Raw genomic sequence first — 24,545 nt, forward strand, 5'->3', positions numbered from 1 at the left:
AGTGGATTGAGTTTATTAATTTAGATAATGTTTTCCTTTTCTTTTTTGTCTCTGTTTATTTAACATTGGATATATAGAGAATGGTAATTATTATTGAATGGATTGAAAACAAGAATAGAGCCTCTTTGGGGGTGCCTGTTTTTTTTTCCCCCTTGTATTTGGTGGTGTTTTCTGCTGCATGGTCAGTTTTCAGTGGTTTGTGAGTTCTTGCCTTCTGTCAAGTGTTTTCTCCCTGTCATCACAGTGCCACTACTCTTTGTATTTACCTTCCCAGCTGCCCTGCCTTATTTCAAAGTTCAGAGTCAAATTGTAGCTAGTCATTTCTGAGCAAGTTCCTAGACACCGCTGAATTTCAACTAATTAATAGATTGCTTTTAAGGGATGTGAAATCTAGGCCAATTCAGAATTTTACTTCATTTGAGCGTTTTTGTTTTGTTTTGTTTTGTTTTTTTCAGAATATTTATCTTAAGTTACAAAATGTTGCTTCCTGTTCATTGTTTTCTTATGTATTCTCGTAAAATTTTACAAACCCAGTAAAACTCTCTAACAACAATACTGTTGGGAGATAACAGCTTGTATTCATTATGGATTGTTCACACAGGAAGAGATGTATTTAGGTATCTAACTTGTTTTCAGCATTGTACTTGAGACATCTGTAGTAGGATAGAATCTGTGGCAAATGTGGCATAGCGTACATTGTATATGGATATTCATAAACTGCCTTTGATAGATTGATTGACAAACATTTCCAGTTACTGAACCAGTAGCACTATTGCAGTCAGTAGCTCAGTAATCGTTTTTTTGTCTGTACAGCAGATTGTATGTATGCGTGTGTGTTTTGCCTATTTTTAACAAGATGTGTTAAAAGTAAAATGCTAATGCTAATAATCAGAAAATTGACCTTCAAATATGTAATATATTTTTGACAAAGATGGAAATCATGGAGCATGCCAAAAATGGTAATCCTTTAGCTTCAGCTATCCCCTCACTAGATTTGACCTTTTTACTGTGTGTTATTATATGAAAGATTGTATCTAGAAGATATTTTGTAACGATAGAAGGTATTTTATAAATAGGATTTCCTGTGACATGTACTTAATTATTCAACTTCTGTACGTTTAATTTTCATGTTTATTCAAGAATATATTATACAAAGTCACAGCATTTGACAATTCCTTCATAACTCTGAAGAAAAGATTCTATGTATTGTTTGTGTGAATTAAATACAGTGGCTCTGATAAAAATGTCTTTAGATTAATCTTAAAAAAATGAACTAAGAAGAGGAAGGTAAATTAAAGGGGAAATTTGGAGACTTGTAGTAACTGGTTCATTGCAACTTAATGTGCAGCATCCTCATTAGTCAAGCATCATATGCCTACCTGGACATGAAATAGCTATTTTTTTTTTCCTAATTTAAATCTGGAAAGTTTCAATTGTAGAACAGTTTGAATAGTTGTTGTAAATAGCCACTGGACTTTTTTAAAAAGTATTTGTCTTCAAAAACAATGAAGGTCATCTTGTATCCATAGAGACCACATGCACTTTCCTCATTATTTACAACATTATTTATATAATGGGTAGAGTTATTTACAACATGAAAAAATATTTCAGAGATCAACCATTAAGTATTATCACAGGGTAAATAGCAACTGAAATCCTTTTCTCCACAGTTTCTGAAAAAACTTGGTATTAGGAAATTAGTAGCCTTTCAGAATTTGTATGTTGTTTTTTTTTCAGTAGTTATTCTGTAGAGTGTGTGTGTACATATGCATGCTCATATATGTATGTATGTTCATTTCTTCTAAATCACTGTGACTTAATTGTGGACTTTGTTTTAATAGTTTTTCTTTCCTCAAAGAAAGTTACTTTACATGTTTATTTTTATTTTTTTGAGACAGGGTGTCACTCTGTCACCCAGGCTGCAGTGCAGTGGCACAGTCTCAGCTCACTGCAGCTTCTGCCTCCCAGGCTCAGGGATCCTCTTACCTCAGCCTTCTGAATAGCCGAGACCACAGGCTTGTACCACCACACCCAGCTAATTTTTTCATATTTTTTTAGGGATGGGGTTTTGCTACGCCGCAGAAGGCTGGTCTTGAACTCCTGGACTCAAGCAATCCCCCATCTACCTGCCTCAGCCTCCCAAAGTGCTGGGATTATGCCACTGTGTCTGGGAATTTTACATGTTTTAAATTAAAGCAAATCTTGGTTTTTGATGAAGTGCTGATTTACTTATATTTCGCTTAGTCTTTCTTTCAGAAAAGTTGTGTGGAAATAAAATGGTTTTAGTATATTGCTTTATAAACAAATTCAAAGTCATGAGCTCTTTTTATTATCCTCTTTGCTTTGCTCATTTCCATGAACTGTACATCTCTAACCTAAATCAGCTGTGGATAGGGTAAGAAAGTGTTAGATTCTTACTCAGTTTAGATCTTCTGCCAGGAAAACCAACTGTGTCCATTGTCATCTAAATTAACGCTTTTTTAAATAAAAGGAGTCACTTTTAACAGTAATGTCAGGGCAACAGGCATACATTAGATGTATGGTCATTCTTATCATTAGGGTTATCATTCTAATGTGTTGTTTATTATTTTGAAACTCTAGGGAGAGAAAAACTCATTTTTTCTTATGTTAGAAAAATGTACCCTCGTGTAGAATATCAAGGTAATATCTTTAATGTTTCTTATTTACCAAGATAAATTTGTAATGCATATTTTCTTTTTAAATTAGCTTATTTAGGAGAAATTGCACTTGACGAATCACTTACTCTCTTTTTAATTAGTAACATTAACTTGATCATTTTTGTTTCAAGATGTCACAGCTGTTGTTCAGCACTAGAAATTATATAAATTATTAGCTGAAGATGATGACTGGCAACATTTATATCTGTTCCTTCTGTTAATTTCTCGTTCAGAAAGTCTGTTGTTGTAAACATCCCCGACTGGAAGCTGTAAGATACAACTAAGCTTTCAGTCAGATGTTTGCTGCTACCGGCTATTCACAGACATCTTCTTGATATAATTCTATCCCGGAGTGGAGTTGAAGAGGCTATAAAACGTGGAAAAACCTCAGAAATCTTTAGCTGTCTTCTTTTACTGCACTGACAGTGCATGTATTATGATAGTTGAATGTAGGGTGCTCTCCTAATAACAGGATACACCATCTCAGCTTCAAAGTTAGCGTGCTGCTGCTGGGCCTTAGAGAATTTAGTAGTTAAGTAAAAATTGTCCCCACTTATTCCTGTTTCTTCCCTGTCAATGAAACTTTATTCTTTATAACCTTTCCAAGTAGGCTGGAGTTTAACTTCCCAACAGTTCAAGAGACTGATTTTCTCCATTATGAATTCTGTAGAAGTTCTGGAGAATAATTTAATCACTGCCACCCAGCAGTATGCAATCTAGAAATTTCACCTTTCCCTGTACTTAAGAAATGTGTGTGCAACATTTTTCTTGCTCCTCTTAGCCCCCTACTTCCTGTTCTTCTCACCCTGAGTGATGTCACAGCTCCTAATCAGAACTCCCCTCTAAGAAAAACTGCAAGACGTCAACCACTAAGCCTGTTTACATTTGCTAATGGTTATGCTTGTCTTTTTAGATTAATATATTTTCCTAAGTGTTTTCAGATTGTTGCTTTCAGATTGATTGCTTCCTCCTTAAAATATAGCTGCCCTGTAATCAGCTGCGTTGTATCTCCTTTTTGTGTTTCCCCACAGATCTAAATACTCCAGGGCTTTTCTCATAGATGGCATTCAGTGTGGACTAATTGATCATGTATAATTTTATGACAGCTGTTTTCTTAGCTTTAAACATTTGTTTTTCTGTCTTTTAGATGCTGGAAAACGTTTCTATTTTATTGGCATTTTTCTTATTGGCATTTTTCTTTTCAATAAAGCATTTTTTAGAAATCATTTATTATTAGTAAACTGTTAGACATCATACTAAGGTTCAGTACATAATTAACCCAAAAGATAAAGGTTTTGCCAATCTAATTTTTTACATGCTTATTTTCTTTGATTAGATTATAAGCTTCCTGAGGACAGAGACATTAAATCTTGGTAATTCTATTTTTTTCTATCATAAACATCAGGTGAAGCACCTTGCATGTATAGTACTTTAGTAATGATATTTGTATTATCTTATTGCAGCAGTGTTCACTGTTTCCTTTTATCTTTTATCCAGATGACCAAAGGACAGTTTTGGTCATAATGTAGTTACCCCAGATGTATTTGTGCTACAACATTTGTTTTTTAAATGCTCCTTTGTTAGAGTGGTAGTTTACAAGACTTATTTGGGGACGGGAGATAGTTGCTTCAGACTCAAGTAGCTTTCCAACTTGTAAATATAATTTTCAGACTTGATGATTAGCATGCATCAAGCATCCCTTCCTCTGAACCCTTAATAAAGCAGACTTATTGTATATTCTGTGGCCCTCTGTTTTAGCACATTGGAAACCTTAGACTCAAATAGCAGTGAATGGATGGAGTTATTACTGAGAGCTCAGAAGTGTTCCCTGCCGAAGGTAGAATGTAATGTGTTCTCTAGTAATAGGATTATTTTGTTTGACCAGGTGACACTGTTTATTTCTTATGAAAAATTTTCATATATAGCTTTAAAGTTTAGTAAGATGGGTAGAAACTGCATAATTTAATAATTTATACAGTGAAATTGGAAAGGTTTTTCAAAATGGTAAGGCCAAACCTAAGCTAAAAGAGGGGGTAGGGATTCTTTCTAATAAAGCTATTATATTCTGCCCAGCTAGGCCAGTTATCCCTAGATGCTGCAGGATTAATGGGGCAATCTGTGTTATGTAACATTTGTTCTATATTATTCTGCCCTAATGAGGTGAATCAAAGACCATGTCAGCTTTAATTCTGGATGCCCTTGCTTCAGTGTAGTATAATACGTAAGTACAACCTTTTTTAGTAGTTTTCAGATGACTTCTTTATGTTTTTAAGTTGAAAAACCACTAACTTCCCATTGGCCTATAAGGTTAGCAATTGATTATTTATAGCAAATGCCTTGAAATGTTAGATCAATCAGTATTTGTCAGTAAACCTGTAATAACTTAGCCCTTAGTATTTAGGAAAAAATTGTGATATTCATTGATAGGGCTTAGAAAGCTCAGAAATTATTTATTATTTGAGATTTGTTGAACCAATTGGTAAAACATTTTTAGTTACTGAACACCATGCTGCAAATGACAGTATTTTATCCTTAGTATATGGTCTGAAATCACTTAGGGACTACTTCTTTTTAAGCAAATAACTACAGAATTAAGTCTTCAAATTTATTTCAAACTAAATGCTTTTGTACAAATACTCTTGGTTAGAAAATAGTCATATAACTACACAGTTGGACATGCTGTCGTTGATCTCCACCCCTCAGTTCCTTCTACATGAGTCATGGGCTTGAGGTCACCCAGAAGTGGACTGTGAACCTATAAACCCTATCTGACTTTGATCGCTTCTACTCTTGTTAGAGCTTTATTCATTGGATGAATGTGCATTATTTGCTGTGTGTGTGCTCAGAGAATATTTTTTGTTTCTTTTTTAAGTTTGGGTATCAGTTTGGGCTTAGTTACTTTTTAAAATTATGCTGTTTCAGATAGTCTCTGCCACACTCTACATGGCCTGGTTAATTGTGGTTGGACTCATCCTATTTTGACATTGCCTTTTGCTTATCTATAGCATATTACAAACGTTCTAATAATTTGACATTCACTGCTGTCTTTGCTTTGGCTTTTCAACAAATTTGGTGAAACAGTACATTGCTTTTCAATATCAGCTTGCATCAGAATATCTTGGAGGGCTTATTGATTAAAACACAGATTGCTGGGCCCTGCAAAAAAAAGTTTCTGATTTAGTAGGTCTGGGGTGGAACTTGAGAATGTGCTTTTTTTCCCCACAGTTCCCAAGTACTGCTGATGGTGCTCCTCTAGGCCCATGCTTTCAGAATCGCAGAGCTCATCTTACATTCTTTTCCTGTTAGATATTATGCTCAATTAATACATTAAGTAAAACAGAGGAAAATCCTTAACTTAAAAACATGTTGTAATCCAGAAGTTGGATTATAAAAAAAGTTTGTTGGAAACGTGAGACCATTTTTTCTCTCACAGAAAAAATATATTGTCTAGCTAGGCGGGGCCTATTTGAATGTGTTTTCAGAGAAAAGCAGAAGAAAAAAATATGGTTGTAGTAGTAGTTAAAACAGAAAAAGAAATATGCTTGTGGGGGGAGATAGTATATGTGTATTTAATTTTGAGAACCAAAGCTTCTGGAAAACACCTTGAAGGGGACAAGAGGCCAGGTAGAGACGTTCTAGGTTCCTAAAAGTCCTGGGATGCCTCTGAAATGCTAAAGATTTTTAAAGTTTGCTGGCAGTGGTTATTATATGTAATTTTACTTACAGATTTGAAGATTCCCTCTTCTTTGACGTAAGTGTATTGGTAGGACCACTGGTAATAGTTAGTAGGGGTATTTGTGGTAATGTATTTTTAATCAGAAAGAATGCAGAAAGAGGGGGAGACATTTCTTTGAGACACCTTAATGACACTGGGAACAGTAGAAGGTGGAAAGAGATCAGAGTGTGGGAAAGATGTGCCTGAGATGAAATTATCTGAATTCTGAATGTGGGGGAGAAGATGAGGGAGAGGGTTGAGGGGGAGGAGAGATGACTAAGCTCCTCACAGTGCTTCATTAACTGTCTTTTACCTAAAGCAGGAATCTTAATGAAGATGGGTGGATGCATCATACTGGTCATCAAGTAAGTTCTTATAAATGCGAGTTTGATTGTTTTGAAGGGAAGGATATAGGAAGGGTGGACAATTGCTACATTTAGATATGGAATGCTACAGGATGTCTGCATTTATTGTTGTAAATTCCTTTGGTGAAAAGAGTATTACTTCTTTGTGACTAGCGTGGGCAATATCATGAGACCCTCTTTCTAAAAAAAATTTTTTTAATAAGAAAAATTAGCCATAGTAGCATGCCTGTAGTGCCCCCCCAACCCCGGACAGCCCCCCTCAACCAAAAAAAAAACACCCAGCTTACTTCTGTCTTTTCCTTGGATTATACACTTTCTCTCAGTGTATCTTTCTGGTTGACTCTTACCTCATTTATGTGAATGCTGTACCTGTTCTTTTTTTCAACAGAGTCTTTGGTAAAGGACCATATAAACTTGGTGAAGAGTTTAAGTCCTGCTTTAAACTGAGTTTCAGTTCATGTAAACATCCTACACTCAGCTGTAATACATGGATTGGCTGAGAGGTGGATGTTTACTTCAGCTGACTTGGAATACCAACCAATTAACGTTGATAAAAGATTTGGCAATAATAGTATACAGAGGCCTGAATTTTTAATGTAATTAAAGGTTTGTTGGAAATGTGAGACCATTTTTTCTTCCAGAGAAAAAGTGTATTAATAGTCTAGCTGGCAGGGATCTACTTGAATATGTTTTCAGAGAAAAGCAGAAGAAAGTATGGTTACACTGGGAGTAGTTAAAGCAGAAAAACAGTATGCTTGTAGACGAAAAACTTAACCTAAATTTATTAAAAATGTATTAAAATTGCTTTAAATTTGTTAATTTAAATTTTTATTGTATCTTTTCAGTTTTGTTATTATACCACCAACATGACATAAGGCTCTGGATATTGGGACAAAAGGCCCTTCTTTGGTAGTTGGGGTCAGATTTGTAGGTATTGCAGTGTGTTTTAACAAGCATGGGCTTTGACATCAGACACGTGTTGCCATCTGGACTCCACAAGTGAATTTGCTACGGGATTTGGAGGAGGGACAGGCAGTGTTTCCATACCTCAGTGGTTTTCTTATCTGCAAAGTAGGTATGGTGGTTGCCTGGATTGACTTATAAGGTGAATATAAAGTAGGGTTCATTTGTATAGTACCTGTCATATTAAGTACTCAATAAATGCTATTATTAATGCTAACTGTGTTTTAGGTGTTCAATAAATAGTTGCTGTAATACTTAAAGCAGACATAACTTGTGTTTATTTTAGCAATAAAAATGATGCCAACTTTTTGGTTTAATGGAAATGCTTTGAATCTTTGATATTATTGTAACATAGTGGCCAATAATTATGAAGCCCAGCTTCTGGAGCTCATGTGCTGATTCTGCCAGTTACTTAGTTGTGTTACTTTGGGTGAAATTATTAATCTCTCTGTGTCTCATTTTCCTCAGTCCACTAAATTGGATTTATAATGGCACCTGCCTGATAGGGTTGTCGAGACTAAAGGAGTTAATTTAAAAATAAGCTAATACTTGATATAAGTATTGTTTGGTCTAAATGTTATTTCCATTTTCATGCCTTTATTTAAAATACTGAAAATTAATTTTTTATAGCTTTGTTTTTCAGTTCCATGAAATGAGCCTGCCTTTTCATTTTTTGGTGATGCATCCACATTCTGTATAGGTAAAAAGCAAAACAAACAAGCATAAAAGGAAAATTATGTAAGAAGTATACACATCCCAGCAGCTTGGCAAGTGTCTGTATGCTTTTGCCTATGCTTATATCCAGAATTAGAATTCATGTTTGGTGCTCCAATGGAAGATGTCTAAATATTATGAGAAATACATGAATAAATAAAAATGTGAAATGAAAACATGGAGAGTTATTGTTGAAGGTGAGTACTGTTTTTCTAATTATGTATTTTATTTGTTTAATAAATAATTTGTTATTTTCTTTGTTATTAGGAGGGAGCTATTTTATTCTGTGCTTGGGTGTAAAGCATACTACATTTCAGTGAGCTCCACATGTTAATTTGAAACTTGCCAAATGCTTACATTATTTTATAATTTATAGCACTTCAGGAAACATGTTGCAATGCTGTAACAAAGCATATAATCTAAAGGTAGTTTTATGAAGTGTTTTTCTCCCAAATTAAGCATTTTTGGAAATTGCCCATCAATTTGTTTTTGAACCTCAGTGCGTAAAATATGGAATTTTTCTTTCATATGCTCAGGTGTGAAAGATACTCAGCATATGCCTGTGGTTTAGGCCACAAAATGGCCTGTAGGTTAAATTTCTAATTCTAATGTTTAATGCATTGCCTTTTTCCCTCTGGTTTAGTGACCATATGTTTATATCTTTATGTTACATACGTTCCTGATTATATAATAAGGTTTTTGATCATGTGGGCTATCAGGTTTGCCTCACTTTGTCTCTTAGAAGAAGCTATACATGAAACTATAGTTGTACTTCAGTGAAAATTTGAATATTTTTCTTGTTTGAATTAATGCAATGAAACATTCTAGTTGCAGTTAGCTGTCTCCCACCCTTACAGGAAGGTACATGCCTCCATTTTTTAAAACACTGTATATTTATTAGAATTGTTACAGAATTCTAGTAAACATTCTGATCACATATTTTCTGATTAATATGTGCTTATCAGTTTTAAATATGAAATCTGGATATATGTTAAAATATCTCAGTTTTTCCCCCTTGTTTACCATATTGCAGTTTATTATTAATGGAGAACATAATGTAAAATTGGATGCCTTTGATAATTTGGAGATGTGTTCTGAAATTAAACTTGAACTATTTTCTGTGAATTTGGAAGATTTGGTATCTTATAATTATTTGGTGAGCCTTTGGCATGAATTATTTAACTTCTCCCCTGTTTCACGATTTCTTTCTCTTCTCATCAGTTTCCAATAGGAGAATGTTATGGTTCTAAATGTCTCCTTTAGACTTCATTAATTGAAAAATGTCAGTTAAGATATAGGAGTAATCTGTGATAAGTAATAGAGTTTATCTTTTAGTTATATTCACTTCAGGTTTTTTAAATGATTTTTTTAGATAAATGTCAATGTATTACTCATTGCAAAATATTATACAATATTATAATAAGCAACTAACCTCTTCATTGATAATGGCTTAATATTGAGAGGGTTTTTATTCTTGTTTTAAATTCCGGGTTAAAATGTAAAGGTCTTTTTATTTTTTTAATTTTAATTCTTCACAAAGTTACCAGTGCATTATAAAACCGAACAACAATTTCACATTTAGAATGTTTACATGTATATAAATTAGGATTTTTTTTTATATTTGCCTTAACTTCCTTTAACTTTTATGGAAAATAACTAGTCCCAAGGGTATTTTTACTACTTAAACACATTATTCCTGTGATTCAAAATAGCAGTAGAACCTGTTGAGCTACTTAACTTTCTGTCTTGGGACTATCCAGGTGCAGTTATAACTGGTTTCAAAGTTGTGACCTTTTCCTTGCTTGTTTCAAAATCGTTCCTTAAAATATGTTCAGTATTTTTTCTTTTGTCTAAAAATATTTAAAAACAGGATTTGTGGGTTGTTTTGTTTTTTAAAATTAGTTTGAGAAAGTTCCTTTGCCACTTGTTTTCTGTGCAAATGTTGTAAGAACTCAAATTCTCTGGGGGCAGGGAGGACTTTATAAGGTTTTTTTGGTTGAAAGGTATAGAATGTACTTAAAGGTGTTCAGTTGCCTTTATTTGGATAACCCAATCATTTTGACATTATGATAAGCTTTCCCCACTTTGTAGGTTATCTGAAAATTTAGTGGGGGGCAAGTATCTTGTTTATATTTAATATCACTTAAAACTATTTCCTATGTCAATAGCACATACAAAAAATTATCTCCTATTCGTAGTCAATAGCACAGTCAGTTATTTTTCAAGTAAAGGTATGAGTATGAATGAGAAAAGTTTGTGGATTGGGTATTGTCTGTCCTTCATATTCAGATAACTTGTTAACTGTTTGGTCATTCAGTCTATAATATTAAACTTTTTTAATGTTATAAATTCTTCAAATCAGTATCTCTATTAAATGCAGTGACCAAACTATGTCTTCAAAACTGATAGAATGTCATGATTAGATGTGCAGAAGACTATGTTACATGGATAATAAATGAACCTTAAACATACAGAAATTAATGTCAGATTAAGCTAAAACATTAAGCAAAGTTAATACAAGTTTGCATACACACATATATATTTATTTATTTATTAATGATATGTGGAGAATCTTTGTGTTTCATAGTCACTAGATCAGAAGCAGTTGTCAAGAATGTCTGACTGCTATTCATCCTGTGGCCAAAGTAAATTTCAAATGTTTTTTTCAGAATGGTTTTCTTTAGTCTCTTTATTCATCATTACAAGTCTGTCAAGTGACACATGTCCTTCTCATTCCTGGTGCTTCCTGAGGAGGCAGTTCAGTGCAGGGGAAGGAATATTATTAGAGATAAAGGGAAAAACCAGAAGTACTTTCTTCTACTCTCATGTTCCACTCAACACAACACTTCTCTCACCAAATGTGTGTGGGGATTTCTCTCCACCAACAACCAGCAGTTCTTTACTGCAGATTTTCCAGTGGATACCAGCCAGGTGTCCTCTAATTCAGTTCAATTCTGACATCATCTACTGGAAGATAGTGTCAGATCCCACACGTGGATGGCTCAGTCCTACAAGACTATCCCTTACTTTGGATCTCTGTCACAAGCAGTTAGTGGTTTGTGATTCTGACCAACTGGCTAGAAATCAGGGGTCCCATGATCACCTCCTCAGGTGTGATTAATTCGCTAGAGCAGCTCACAGAGTTCAGGGAAACACTTTATTTACATTTACCCGTTTATTATAAAGGATATTGCAGAGGATGCAGATGAACTGCCAGAAAGATGAGAATAGCACAGGACAGGACACTGAGAAGGGTCACGGAGCTTCTGTGCCTTCTCCAGGTGCACCACCCTCCAGGAATAGTTCATGTGTTCAGCTGTCTCAAAGCTTATTCGAACCCTGTCCTTCTGGGTTTCTGTGGAGTCTTCATTATGTTAGGGCTCAGAAACCAGTACCCCAAAACATGGGACTTTGACATGCTGAATTAAAGAAGCAGCCTCAAGACCTCTTGACCTTCTCCAACTCCCTTCACCCAAATTGTGTGTCTCCGAAAGCACAGTATGAGACTGTTCACCAGAGTTCCCTTATTTACCTAGAAACTGGACTCCCAAAGAGGAACACAGTTGCCTGCGATTCCGTCCCTGAAATTTCATTAACTAGAGAAGATTAAAACTCATATCACAGAGGAAGAGACTGAAAATTAAACACCACACCTGGAGCGCAGATGACCTGTCCCAGTCTATTATCTGTTCTCCAGTCGCATTTACAAACTATTGTCTGATCTTCAGGCCCATTTATTTATAGCTCCCCCACTTTCCCCAATGAAAAGGATATTTAAGAGTCAGCCGTCTATCTGGCCCTTTCTTTTGAGTTTTGAGTTTTCACATTTTGTATGACTCCTGTGCACACACATGCATGCAATCACTTTGTTAGGATTTTCCTTGTTAACTTTTTTTTGTTATAGGGGTATCTGCTATGGTTATATATGATGGGGAGGAAAGGGATTACTTCATTTCTGCCCCTGCAGTCTATAGGCATAATTGATACACCAGATTGCTGGTGATTAGCTTAATCTTCAAGCCCTGTCCTGTCGCTGGAAGTTGGAGGGTGGCCCTGAAAGCTCCAACCTTCTCATCATGCTTTGATCTTTCCAGTGACCAGACCCCACCCTGAAGCTATCCAGGGTTACTCAGCAACATTCATTTCATTAGCATGCAAATAACATTCTTACAATTTTAGAGATTCCAAGGGCTTTAGGAAATCGAGATGAAGAGCAAATATATATTTCACAATATCACAAACATACTTTCAGGAATTAGACTTCTGATCTAATCTGGGCTCCCTCACTTGCCATCTTCGTGACCTTGAACAAGTTGTTCATCTTTTCCTGTGTTTAAAAAAAAAAAAATTGAAGGAAATGGCTACATCATGTTGTTATGAGGACTAGATAACTATGTGGTGGACCCTGCACATTGCTAGCAACAAAAGGTAAGTACTATTTCTATTTATTTTGCTCCCAAGCTTATGTGAGCTCCCTCAGTGTCTACCACCAATTCATATGATGTGTACCCTAGTCAATCTTAAAAGTCATCCACCTTGAATCTTTAATTAACGTGTGTTTTTAAAACTGCATTATAAGAACGTTAGTGTTTTTATTTGGATCCTATGGAAGTTAGACTTTTTCATGCAAGCATTCAAACCATTCACTTCCAACAGAGCAGATAAATGGTCTGTATTATTTCATTACGTATGAAAAAAAAGATTAAGCATGTCTCAGGCAGCTCAGACAAGGCAGATAAAAGATTATCAAGGAATAACATTAGAAACACTAATCAAAGTGCCTAAAAAGCTTTGTGTGATCCAGGTATTACGGGGCTGTTGCAACAGTAAAACAAAACTTTACAAGATATGAAGGGCTAGAGATAGGTAGCACAGAGCAGATTATGTCAGAGAAGTCTCTTCTAAAATTGTGTTGGATAGCCTGGGATTTGAACTTATGCCTTGTATGTGTGTCCGTGTGTCACAGGTTGAACATGCAAGAAGCAGTGTTCAAAAAGGTGGCAAACTTCTTTTACTTGTTTCTCAGTCTTTTCAGATCATTGCTTAGAAAACACTGATATATATGTACAGTAAATATCTTATTTTAAATATTAGCTAACCCTATTAAATTGTGTGTCCTTGTGCTGCAGTCATTTAATGACCCCATTCTCTTGTAAGTTGGCATATGATTTGAGATAACTCTAAGCGCTAATGGATTGTTTGAAGGAGTTAAAGGCAAAACCAGGAAGACAAAACTATTTTTAGGAAAAAGTGATCATACAACAGACAGGCCTTAAATAGAGGAATTGAGATATCTCTGTCTTTACTATGTAACCTTTAGCTAATCCCTTACGCATTCTGACCTCATGTTTCTTGTATGTAAATGAGAATGTTACAGGTTTGTAAATTCCTTTTCCTCTGTGACTACATCCAGTTTTATTTATATTATTGTGTGTTTGTGCATGTCAGTAGAGCACAGTATTTAGTAGAATGCGTTCTTGGTTAAACCACCTGGATTCATTTGTAAAATGGGGCCTCCTATCTCTTAAATTGTAATGAGGATTTGATTAGATAATCTAGATAAATCACTTAGCACAAGAGTCTCCAGCCCCCAGACTACTGACCAGTACTGGTCTGTGGCCTGTTGGGAGCTGGGCTGCACAGCAGGAGGTGAGCAGGGAGCAAGCTAGCATTATGGCCCGAGCTCCACCTCCTGTCAGATCAGTGGCAGCATCAGATACTGGGGAGCACGAACCCTGTTGTGAACTGTCCGTGTGAGGGATCTAGGTTTCACACTTCTTAGGAGAATCTAATTAATGCCTGATGAGCTGAGGTGGAACAGCTTCTTGCTAAAACCATCTCATGAAACCAGTCCCTGCTGCCAAAATGGCTGGGGACCTCTGACTTACCTAACACATTACCTGGCATATACTAAGCACTCAGAAAATATTCCATTTCTCAAAACTCAGTTCCAGTGTCAAGTTTTAATAGTATGTTGATCTTAGACCTCCAAGGTAAACTTGGTCCTCTCTTTGTGCCATAAATGTGCCTTGTACTCTGTAGTGCTAAGTTGCTGTCACTAGTGCTAAATGTACCACTAATTTATCTGCGTGTCTACTTCTCAGATTGTGAACCTGTTGAGGACAGAGATGGACAGAGCCCCTTACTCATATTTATAAATTTTCTGGCATGATAAATATTTGCTGAAGGAATAAACTTGTATTCTTATTTTTAAGCAGGGTTTTCTCCCCATCTGAGTAGAAGACAGTCCAGGAGCAAAGGAAGTAGAAGTCTTTGAGCAAGTAGAAGTCTTCTCAAAAATCTGGCCACATTCTCAACCCACCCCACCCCTGCTTTTTTAAACAGCTATTTAATTGCCATTGTAATCCTAAGGATTGGATCAATTTTTCACCTTCCTTCATACTTTTTTCCTTTTAGTAAGAAAATAAAGTAATGAAGGGCCAAATGGAGAAAACTGTCCATTAAATATGAATTAATAAGTGCTATGATCAGAAATTGTGTAAAAGCAACATAATGGGACTATTAAACAGTATTATCTTTGAATCAGACACCTTGGATTTATTTTATAGACCTGCTACTTTCTAGTCATACAACAGTGATCAAGCTATATTACTTCTTTGGCTCAACAAAATAGGGATAATCTCTATTTCATGGCTTGTTATGATTGATGTGAAATATTCACACAAACTACCACGGTGCCTGGTAAGTAAAAGACACTCAGATATTTCTTGGAGTTACAGTTAATACTGTATCCTTTAAATCTGAGAAAAACCAACTTTTAAAAATCACATGTATACAGTTGTTTACTGCTAGAAATGGTATTTAATTAGTTGATAACCCTGGTTAGATAATGAAAAACAATAGTTTTATCTCCGTTATCCTAACGGATTGGGGAACAGGTGGCTTCCTTCTCTTATGCTCCTGCCGCCAAATTACCCGCTAACAGCTATGTTATAATGAAAACAGTTTCACACCAACTTCTTAATATACATGTATCTATATTAACTGAGTAAGAAAACTGATCTTACAGCATGTTCTGCAGGCTAAAGGAAATTGCTCTCAGCCCACTGAAGTGCTGTAACCACCGCCTTGCCTGAAAGATTAAGAAGTAGGATTCTATTACCTTAACAAAAGGTGTGTTCATGACTGGACAAAAACCTTTTATGGGGTTAGACTAGGACATTATCCCAAAATATAAGGGCTATAGGTCATGCTGGATCCTTAAGGCCTCTTCTTGCAATGGTGGGATGTGTTACTCTGCTATTAGTCAATCTGAAAACCTTTAATTTCACCATTGGAGGCCCATTTAAACAGCAGACCACTAATTTCTCTAACAACTTCTACCATTTAGTATGAAAATTAAAACATTGTGTATTGATCAAGATGCAGTAAACAGTACCTAGAATAGCTTCCACTAGAGTATGCGTTCTCTGATTAGAACACTAGTTCATCCTCCTGGACTGTTCTATCAGAATGGTAGCAAGACTTAAGCAATGACTTTACATAAGTTACGTGTACCTCACTGTATATACTGGACTATTTCCATGTAAATTACAGACAACAGTTATATACTAGAAGCAATAAATAGCTAAGAAATGTCCATAGTTGACCAAAGACATATCAGGAATAATATTTGTTTTTGGAAACAGAACCAATGTTGCAGTGGCTTAAACTGTTGCACTTTTGCTTTTCTTTCAGATGTAGGCTGTCCAGGTGTCCAGTACTGTGACTCCACAACATCAGTGGAGTCTGTTCTTTATGATCCACTCTCTACCATGTAGAATGTGTCTTCAAGATCAAAAAATGGTGGCTATAGTGCTCACATTCCAGATAAGGAAGAATGGGCAAGAAACAAAAGATCCACTACGAATGTGATGGCAAAATTAAGACTTGTGAGTGAAAAGTGGAAATTTGTCTTCGGTACATACACACTGAAAGAAATGTTGAAGAGAGTTCTTCAAGAGGCACAAGCAGGTGATTCCAAGTTAAATCCTAGAATGCAGGAATAAATGAAGAGCAATGGAAATGGTAAATATGTGGCTAAATTTGAAGGAATATTGGATGTATTAAATTCTGAGGTTTAAAATACCTGTGGAATTAAAATGCACCTACAATAACAAGAGGCAGGAGAAGTTTGTACTAGAGTTTGTCCTCAGTTTCTGGCATTAGGTAGGTAAAATGGTAAAATTACTTTTTTTTAGACTATGAAGACAAGCGTGCATGTTGTAATCTGTTAAGCACTAAAAGGCTAATAGAATGTATACCTAACAATTTAATGGAGGCAAAAAGTATTTAAAAGAAGGCAAGAACAAAAAAGGGAACATAAAACAGATGGGTCAAATTTAAAGTTGCAAAATATAAACACAAACACTTTAGATGAGTTATTACTTGAATTAAGATTGAAAATTTATCAGGCTAAAAATTCCCTACTACATACTGCTTACAAGAAGCGTATTTAAATATAAGGCCATACAAAAATGTTGAATGTAAATGCGTGGGGGGAAATATACAGTAAGCAAACCAAATAAAAACAGTTTGTGGTATTATCATGCAATGAGATTTAAGGCAAAAATCATTCTTTTATAATGTTGAAGGAATTAATTCACCAAAACACATAAAGATCCTAAATCTGTATGTGTTGAAAACATTTCAAATACGTAAAGAAAGAATGACAAATAAGATGAGAAATAGGTAAGTCTCTAACCATAGTTGAAGGCTTACACAGCTTTTTCAATAGCTGATAGAATATCCAGACCCTCCCCCCAAAAAAATCAGATGTAAAATAATCGACATTTACATATATTGAATACTTGATTTAAAAAACATAATTCACATTTTCTTCAAGTAAATAATTTATGCAAATTTACTCTATGCTGAATCGTAAAGCAAACCAATCTCAAAAGTTCAAAAGCATTTATCTTACATTCTCTAACACAGTGAGATTAAACTAGAAAAAAACAGAGATGATTAGAGGAACCCCCAACTACTTTGAAATTATGTCACAGATTTCTTGATAGTCCCTGGGTCAATGAATAAAACAAATTTCAAAATAATTTCGAGTGTATAATACGACATACCAAAACATGTGAGTTGCAGCTAAGCAGTGCATGAAGGAAAATGTATAGACTTACTTGCATACATTAGAAAAGAAGCAAGGCTGAAAATCAATGACCTAAACTATTTTCAAGAAGTTAGAAAAAGAAAAGCAAGGAAATAATAAAAGACTAAATGAAATAACACATAATAGAGAAAGTCAAAATATTGTTTCTTTGAAGTCTAAAAACAGTAATAATATCTACCATTTAACACATTTGAGATATTAGCCAATAAAATAAGACCTGAAGTAAAAAGATGCAATGTTTAGAAAGAAGAAAGTAATAGCATTTATAGACAACTGGTTATGTGCATAGAAATTTCAAAAGACTCAACAAACAAAATAATGAACTTATCAAGGTCACTGAATACAAACTATACAGAAATTGTATTTCTATATATCAGAAACAAATAGAAATTGATAAAAATTATACCATTCACACTAGCATAAAATAAATACAATTTTTTTAATCATTTAAGAAATTTTAAAAATTCTAAATATGTGGCTATACCATGTTCATGACTTGGCAGTTTTGTAAATTAATCTGTAACTTCAATATATGATATTATCAAAATCCCAACAGTATGCTGGAGAAATTGACAAACTGAAGAAATGCAAAGGACAGAGAATACCCAAGGTAAACTTGAACCACAAAACTGAAAAAGTTCACCAACAGACATAAGACCTGTGATTATAAAAGTATAGTTGTAATTAACACTGATGTTGCCTGGCATAAGATAGGCAAATAGATTAAAGTAACAGAATAGATAGAATTCTGTATATATGGTGATCCACACATTTAGGTCATCTGTGATTTATGAGAAAGGGAAACTATTGCAGTGGTACAGTCAATTAGATAGCTGTGTTGGGGGACAAACTAGACCCCTTCCTTGACACCATATATACAGAAAAATCAGTTCCATGTGGAATATGGTTTAAATGAGAAAGGACGTAATAAAACAGATATCTTCATACTTTGGGGTAGGCAACTGTTTAAAGGACATAAAGCATAAAGGAACATTTTAAAGTAATTTGTGGTGATAGAATCAGGGTAGAGGTTATCATTTGCCTGGCAAAATTGATCAATAAGAGAAAAACAACTTAGCCAAACACAGTGGCTCATGCCTGTAATCCTAACACTGGGACGCTGAGGCATGAGGATAACTTAAGGCCAGGAGTTCAAGACTAGCCTGGACAACATAGCGAGACCTTGTCTCCACAAAAATTTTAAAAATTAACTGGGTGTAGTGGCATGCACTTGTCATCCCAGTTACTTGGCAGGCTGGGGCAGGAGGAATTTGAGCCCAGGAGTTCGAGGCTGCAGTGAGCTATAATTGTGTCAGCGCACTCCAGCCTGGGCAACAGAGCGAGACCCTGCCTGTCTAAATGTTTTTTTATAAAAGACAACTTGGTATCAGGAAATAAATAAGACATGAAAGCATATGAAATTATTTGATTTAGAATGTTGTTAATTTATGTGGATAAATCTGAAATTTTAGATATTTTTTGATGTGTGTTGCCAAATATATATTAATAAGTAAGTCTGAATCTATTTTTTAAAATCAACTCTGAATAATCCACAAGCTCTGGATGGTTTGTTAAACACATTCATTGTGACCAAGTAAGGATTATTTCCATATGGGAGAATGATTTAACATTGGAAAATCTTTTCAGATAGTATATCCTATGTTAATAGAGTAAAGAGAAAAGGCATATTACTATCGCAGTGAATGCAGGGGGTTGGAGGGGAGAACCAGCAAAATGTAAGTTATATTCACTTAAGATTTTAAAAATAAAACAGCCTCTTAATAGATGCAAAAACATTATTAGTACAACAAATGATAGTGTACCAAAACTCATGGTTAATGTTATAAGTTAATGGTACAGCTTTAGAGATGTTCCTTCATGGCAGCAATAGTGCAGGAATGGGCTGTCGTATTAATACGTCCGCTCTGTGTTGCACTGGAAGAAGAAATAATAGGCATAAGGATTGGAAAGGGAAAAACAGTTATTGTCAGTGGGCAAGATCATTGTTTGTTTGAAAGTCCAAGGAACACTACAAAGTAGTATATATAACTAATGTGAAAGTGGAGAGGCTTTGGATATAAGACCAATCTGCAAGAATTAGTAGTGTTATTTTCCACTTCAAATAGTATGTTTCAAAGTGTATTATTTGAAAGAATTTCATTCACAATTAAAACTCTAGGGGACCTAATAATACATCCAATAAAAATATGCAAGCATTTTGTAAAAGTAGACTGAAATGAGTGGAGCAATATTATATGTTTGTGGATGGGAAAAATCAGTACATTAAAGCATCAATTCTCTCCAAATCTATAAATTCACTGAAGTTCCAATCAAATTCTCAACAAAACTGTTTATGGAATTTAATCAACCTAACCTAAATGTGGAAAGAAAAAGCTGACATTTTTTTTAAAAAGGGAAAATAAGGTTAGGGGAGTTCCTATCATAAAGGAAAGTAGGGAATATAAAACTATAGTGATAACACAGCCCTTGTGATGCAAGGATAGACATGTAAATCTACGGTACAGAAACAGATACATGAGAACTTGATATGTGACAGAGTGGAGAAATGAGTAACTTTTCAATAAATGGCACTGGGACAATTGCATGTCCATATGTGAAAAAAATTATTTACCCTTCTCACACCGTATTTTTAAAAACTGGTAGATTAAAGACCTAAAAGTGGGTGGGGGAAGTACCATTTTAAATATTTTAGAAGGAAATACAGGAAAATTTGAACCAACGTAAGGAAGGAGTTGTTGGTTTGACTCAAAAAAGTGGGAAGCATGAAGAAAACGATTCACACATCTGACCGTATTAACACTAGAAATTTAAGTGTGACAAAAAACTAAATATTAGAAGGCCAGCCACAGACTTGCAAGGTACGCACTTTACAATTATCTACCAGTAACTAACAAAGGAAGTGTCCAAATTACATAAAGGACTTCTTAAGGGGGTGGCAATAAATGAGCAATATATGAGAGAGAACCAAAAGGTCAATTAACAGGAAAATGTTTTAGCTCACTAGTAGTCAAGGAAATGCCAGTCAGCACAGCCAGATAACATTTCACATCCAGTCAGATAATAGCAACGATTGGCAAACACGTTGACAAAACAATTCATACTTTAGTAAAGTTGAAATTATACATTGCTTATAACAGCAGTTCAACATCTGTGTTTTTACAAAAATAAAGTTTGCATCATATTTAGGTATAGAAATTGTCAGAACCCTTAAAGCTTATTGTAGCCATTTGTTGGAGGGAGACAGAAGACTGAATTGCTTTTTTCAAAAACTAGAAATCACATTGATGTAAAACAGAGCCTTAGCTTTAGAGACGGGGGAAAAAAACTCTCCAGTATTTTGCTAAATTTATCTACATTTATAGATACTAACAAATGCAGTTTGTAAACTATCAGTCTCCTATATTGGTCATATTTTGACAAGGCTTTTTTTTTTTTTTCCATAGCATTGACATTCATACAGAGGTTACAATTCAGATTAGGGGAACATATGTGTAATAAAACAATTTAACCAAAAAAGTTTCTTTCTCTTTATGTGAAATAGCAGAAAAGCAACAGCAGTTTATTACTTATGGTAAAATATGTATGATACTTAAATTGAATATTTCTTGAGACCTTTGCTTCAATCTATTAGTATCTAATACAAAATTTTTATATTTAGTTCAATAAATCATAAATTCAGTTTTCTTAGACTGAAAATTCTTATCTAAATAACTTTGGGGTTCTAGTGATTAGTTTTAGAGACTGATTTCCTTTTAAAGAGAATTGCCTATTTTATGTATGTCCAATTTTACGTATTTCTGAAAGAAGATACCTCTGTCTTTGTTAATATATGGTGTATGTATACAGTGAAAAATGTACAAGGATGTTTCTTACAGCAGTTACTGAAATAGCAGGAAGAAAAAGGTAACTTAGAAGACATTTGGCACTAGAGTCTCCAGTCAGATCTACTCCCTGGCCCATAAGCTAAGAACATTTTTGACATGTGTATAAAAGGAGTGACTTAATAGATTTGGCATGCTGCAACCCTGCATCTTTGAAAGAAAAGTCTAGCCCTCCAGATCACCTGAGGTCAGAAGTTCAAGACCAGCTTGACCAACATGGGAGAAACCCTGTCTCTACTAAGAATGCAAAATTAGCCAGGCTTGATGGCACATGCCTGTAACCTCAGCTATTCAGGAGACTGAGGCAGGAGAATCGCTTGAACCCAGGAGTCAGAGGTTGCAGTGAGCCAAGATCATGCCATTGCACTCCAGCCTGGGCAACAAGAGTGAAACTCCATCTTAAAAAAAAAAAAAAAAATTGAAAGGTCTAGTCCTCAATTTACTCCTTACTCCTTACTCCTGCGAGATCACAAGCTAAGCTCTTGGAATACCCTGCGTGACAGAAGGCCTTTGTTTACCTGGAGCCTTTGATCACACCAGATAGCTGATGCTACAGATTTATGGTGGGGGCATTGCACCTTGAAGTATCAATTTAATCTCTGGGGGAAGTAGAAACTGAATAACAGCTGCCATTTCCATTCTCCATGTCTGTGATTAATACACAATAAAAACCTTGGACACCAAGTCTCAGTTTCTCTGGTTGATATTTCATAAATGACCCACATTCAAGAGGATTAAATGTTGTGCATGCATCTCCTGTCAGATGGGACAACTGGAAGCTTGCCCCTGCTCTGGAACTCTTTTCTATCTGCCTTTTAAAATCTTAGCTGGTTTTAAACTGTACTTTTGTTCTAATAAACTGCAATTGTCAACATAACCACTTTTCTGAGCTCTGTGAGTCATTGAACTGGACAGTGGTTTTGGGGACCCTGTCACAACTGTTTAAAAGAACTGTTCTTTAAAAATCATATTTGACAGAGACTGTATGTTCTGCAAATCGTAAAATATTTGCTATTCGGTCCCTTATAGCAACAGTCCCCAACCCTTTTGGCACCAGGGACCAGTTTCGTGGAAGACAGTTTTTTTATGAACAGGGGTAAGGGGGGAGGTTTCGGGATGAAACTGTTTCACCTCAGATCATCAGGCATTAGTTAGATTGTCATGAGGAGTGTGCAGCCTAGGTCCCTTGCATGTGCAATTCACAGGCCACTGCTGATCTGACAGGAGGTGGAGCTCAGGCGGTAATGCTTACTTGGCCATCACTCACCTCCTGCAGGGCAGCTTGGTTCCTAATAGGCATGACCAATACTGCTCCTCGGCCCAGGGGTTGGGGACCCCTAACTTACAGAGTACTTTTGCCAACACCTGCAGAAATATAATGAAAAAATAACTTTGTTTTATACATTGAAAACAACTAAAATGGATGAATATTGATATGAATAAATCTCAAACTATTGGGGAAAAAAGGAACAGAAGGCTGATACAGTGTATCATTTATGTAACAAAACAATTATGAAAAATGTATATACATTGAGAAAATCACAAAGTTTTATTTTCAACATAATAGGGGTGTGTGTGTGTGTGTGTGTATTTGTTTACAAATAATAAAGCATTGCCTTTGCAGGGGTTAGTTTTCTTTAGGCTGGGGACAAGACATTAAATCCACCCCTGGTTTACAGTGGAGGCAATATACAGTTGACCCTTGAACACTGCTGGAGTTAGGGGTACCGATCCTAACCCCCACCCTGCCACCCCCTGAAAATCTGAGTGTCACTTTTGACTGCCCTCAAATTTAACTACTTCTGTTGATTGGAAGCCTAACTGATAACAAATAGTCCATTAACACATATTTGGTATGGTGCAGGTGTTATATACTGTATTCTTAAAGTAAGCTAGGGAAAAGAATGTTATTAAGAAAATTGTAAGGAAGAGAAAATATATTTACTCTTCTTTAAGTGGAAATGGGTCATCATAAAGGTCTTCATCCTCATGTTCATGTTGAGTAGGCTGAGGAGGAGGAGAAAGGGGGGCTCGATCTAGCCGTTTCAGATGTGGTAGAGGTGGAAGAGGTAGGAAAGGAGGCAGGAGGAGCAAGGCACAGTTGGTGCAACTTTCATTTTTTTTAAATCCACATTCAAGTGGACCTGTGCATTTCAAACCCATGTTGTTGAAGCATGCACTAATTGAAATTTTCTTTAAAAAAAATCTTGGTTATTTGTAGCAGCCACAAAAAACAGATCGCCCTAAGTTTAGTGTCCACTGATATCTAAAAGACTTTAAGGGTATTACATTTTAAGTGCTGTTAGGATCTTAAGTCATCATCAAACAAGAAAATGGATATTAAAATGCTTTGTAAACTGTAAGTTAAGGTAAAAGTGGTATTCCTGATGTTAACCACTCTAAACTGAACTTAGGTTTCTAGTATGTACCAGCTGGGGTGACATAGTGAGACCTGGTCTCTACAAAAACTTAAAAAATTAGCCAGGCATGGTGGCACATCCCTACAGTCCTAGCTGCTCTGGAGGCTGAGGCGGGAAGATTGCTTGAGCACAGGAGATTGAGGCTGCAGTCAGCCACAGTCACACTCCTGCCCTGTAGCCTGGGCAACAGAAAAAGACCCTGTCTCAAAAATAAATAATAAATAGATTTCTAGTATATCGTGTTTAATGATACCTTCTCTACCTGCATTCCAAGAGTTGCTAGAAAAAACAAATGAGACAACATCCAAAAAAACCCCACAAAACCTTACCTTTAAAAGTGATAAAATACTATGCAAATTAGTCTTATAAAAAGTATTACTAGTACCTTGACTGTGATGACACTCATGCACAGTAATTATAATTGTGAAGGGAAAAAAACAATACTCACTTTGGCTTCCTGAGACAAGAGGTGAGCTCTGTGAGCTATGAATAAGGAAAACTAACAGTCATATAGGTCTTTCCTTGTAGCTCATGCCAGGTTAATTAAGGGATAAGAGAAGAATAAGACGTGGGTCCTGCCTCTTTTTTTTTTTTTTTTTTTTTTTTTTTTTTTTTTTTTTTTTTTTTTTTTTTTTTTTTTTTCATTTCAGCATTTACTGAGCATCTA

At 35.4% G+C, this 24,545-nt stretch overlaps 1 long non-coding RNA gene across 1 annotated transcript; it reads left to right on the forward strand.

The window, feature by feature from the left end:
* Positions 1-2,077: 2,077 nt before the first annotated feature.
* On the forward strand, positions 2,078-20,899 carry LOC108283497. The gene is made up of 2 exons (XR_001816858.2): positions 2,078-8,632; positions 12,688-20,899. It is a non-coding gene; the product is annotated as an uncharacterized LOC108283497 (long non-coding RNA).
* Positions 20,900-24,545: the final 3,646 nt, after the last annotated feature.

This window comes from Cebus imitator, unplaced genomic scaffold, assembly GCF_001604975.1.
Source record: "Cebus imitator isolate Cc_AM_T3 unplaced genomic scaffold, Cebus_imitator-1.0 Scaffold13, whole genome shotgun sequence".
In the NCBI taxonomy this organism is placed as follows: Eukaryota; Metazoa; Chordata; class Mammalia; order Primates; family Cebidae; genus Cebus; species Cebus imitator.